The sequence below is a fragment of the Ptychodera flava genome, chromosome 1 (genome assembly GCF_041260155.1).
Source record: "Ptychodera flava strain L36383 chromosome 1, AS_Pfla_20210202, whole genome shotgun sequence".
Taxonomy (NCBI): Eukaryota; Metazoa; Hemichordata; class Enteropneusta; family Ptychoderidae; genus Ptychodera; species Ptychodera flava.
Window position 1 is genome coordinate 17,928,321 of NC_091928.1, and position 2,885 is coordinate 17,931,205.

General features: G+C 38.9%; 1 long non-coding RNA gene across 1 annotated transcript; it reads right to left on the bottom strand.

Moving 5' to 3' along the window:
* Positions 1 to 717: 717 nt before the first annotated feature.
* LOC139133403 (uncharacterized) lies at positions 718 to 2,639 on the bottom strand. Its single transcript, XR_011552588.1, has 3 exons — positions 2,499 to 2,639; positions 1,932 to 2,059; positions 718 to 1,342 (listed from the first exon to the last, which is right to left on the bottom strand). It is a non-coding gene; the product is annotated as an uncharacterized lncRNA (long non-coding RNA).
* Positions 2,640 to 2,885: the final 246 nt, after the last annotated feature.

A 2,885-nucleotide genomic window follows, 5' to 3' on the forward strand; every position in this document is an offset into this window, starting at 1 on the left:
GAGCGATTCACGGTCGGTCAGGTGTCCAGGAACCGGCCATATCTTACAAGAACGTATCTAATGGCGTTATCTAATGAGTTACTCGGCCGAAAGTAGTTAGAAAAGGTAGCTTTTCATGCGCGGTCAAAATCAGGACCGATAACTCGCCGTGTATTCCTTTCTGCAAGGCTGTAATGGGAGGCCATATTACGCCGGGAACACACAGCATCGTACGCAGTACAGGCGCCTCAACCGTCGCTACGCGAAGCCGGCTTGTATACCGAGAAGAACAAGCCGGCTTCGCGTAGCGACGGTTTAGGCGCCTGTGGTACGCAGTGCTGGTCTCAAAGTCTGTCCGCATGATTTCCGTTTGCACAGTTATTGATAAAAGGTATGTTTCAACATTAAAATCACAGACGGATGATTTGAAAATACGCCGTGCGCCTTTGTTAACAACTGGGTGGATAGCTCGGTTGCACACTGTTGATTTTTCGTGCGTCTTGTGCATATGCATGCTTGCGAGTCATACCTATTGTTCTCTGTAAGGCGCCTTCTGCTAGGTCGGCTGTTTTTGCCAGAGCGCGAGATTTGAACGCGACCTTCTATGGGAGTTGGTCAGATGTAGTGAGAGGCGACAACGAGAGAATACCGCGTACGCATAAGAAGACGCCGCCGTACTCTACATCAGATTTTAATCAGATTGGGCAAATATAACAGCTGAAGGCGATCAAATCATCCATGAAAGATACTATTTTAATGCTATTCTAAAATTAAAACAACGACTGTCGCCAAACAGTAGAACAATCAACAATAAAATTCATTTTTAAAGCATCGTCACCCGCCATCATCATCATCATCATCATCATCATAAACATGATCTTGATCATGATCATGATCATCATCATCATCGTCATGAACAACATACAACAAAGGCAACATTCAGGCACCGGATGCTGTAATTGCGAATCGCCGTGCCAGGAAAATGACATGTGTATCAACGCGATTAAAATAGACGAAAAGCTAAAAATGAAAAGTAAAAAGTGGAAAGACAGAAGTAATGCAGTGATAGAATTTGCTACTTGGAGAGATTCCCTCTAAATGCACTATGCAATGACAAGAAAACTAAGAGTACAACCTTAATACAGTGAGTGAGAAAGATAAAATGCTGAAATCGTTGAACAAAAAAAAAGGAAATTGCAGTTCACTTTGTTAGAAGTAAGTACTGCAGGTCTCAAGAACAACGTATGTGATCAGTAGCCATGTCAGATACCAGGTCAGTAATCGCCCAATTCACTTCCTTTCATAGGTCATATATACGTGAACTTGATGTGATCCCCATCATCCGGTATGATGCACTCTACACCTACAATAATTATATTGCATAATAATTATATAGAAATGGCCTTGAACGTGTCGTTATCATACCTATGCATCTGTCATTTGACATATACTTTTCATATATGTATTGAAACTCCGAAAATCAGCAACTCCTTAAGCATGGAAGATTATTACATAATTTGCCCGAACACCGTATTCCATTTTATATTCATACAAAGATCATCGTAAACCGTTTTACATTATTTTCATGTACCCAAATGTCCTTATAGAATATAAAGATTGGCGAAAGTTCTTAACATAATTCTTCTCCTCGTTAATCCTTTGAGTGCTGTAATTTTTTTCCACCAAAATTTTAGTTCAATTTTTTAACAATTTTTATGAATTTTTTCTGTATTTTTTTAAATTATTTTGGACCAAACGGACATCATATTTCATTTGCTACAGGTTTTCATCAAAATTTTGGCAAAACTCTGAAAAAAATTGACTGGGAAACATTTTATAAAGGCGACAAAAGTTGACTATGGTGCTCAAATGTTTAATGAAACGATAACTATAGGTTGTGATCATTTGCCCGAATTTATATAAACTGTAATAATTCTTTACAGAGAATTTACCTTTGTCTAAGTATACATACTCGTCGTTAATGTAAATTGCCCAGTAACGGCCTATCTCGTAATCATGCCAGACTCCCTGGATTGCTTCGATGAAATGACCCATTCGAGGGTACCCACTCGTCACAAAACTACAAAAATGTAACAATTCATATACATGTAGTTGGCACATTACATGATGCTACCTTATACCAGCCGATGTCTATAGCTTATCCTTTGGTTTATATGGAATAATAACAGCAATAGAAAAATAGAACACCGCCATAGAAGTCTGTTTGTCTGTCTGTGTCTGTCTATCTGTTTGCTTGTCTCCTCCCTCCCCCCCTCCTCTCTCTCTCTCTCTCTCTCTCTCTCTCTCTCTCTCTCTCTCTCTCTCTCTCTCTCTCTCTCTCTCTCTCTCTCTCACTCACATATCCATAATTTTGTAAGATTCATTATTTGAAACTGAGAATGTTCACGTATGATGATAGCGTGTTGATACATGATTGAAAGCGTCAGTGAAGTACGTGATTTAAAAAAAATCAAATGACTGAATAAATGCCATGGCGTGAGTATTCAAACATTACCTACTTGAATTCATGACGACTTCTACGTTCTAAATTGTTCATCATTTCATAGAGACATGTACCAAGACTGATGCCATCAAGATAGTGAGAAAAAAGGTTGTATTACCATGAGTGGTATCGATGACCGATACATTGGCAGAAAAATCTGGCGGAAAACGTTAGAAACAAAAGTAGGCTGTTTTAGGCCCTACTAGTTTTCGGTTAAGTGGAAAAAAGCATGAACATTATCCATATTATCCATCATTAGAGGTTCCGAACTTTGATCTTTTGGGAACGTGCTCGATTGTGAGTAGAATGACGGGTGTAAACAGTTACGTTGTTCTCTCATACAGTACCTTATATTCCATTAATTATGCAATATAGCTCTTTTCTCAGTTGTACTTGTACTTTG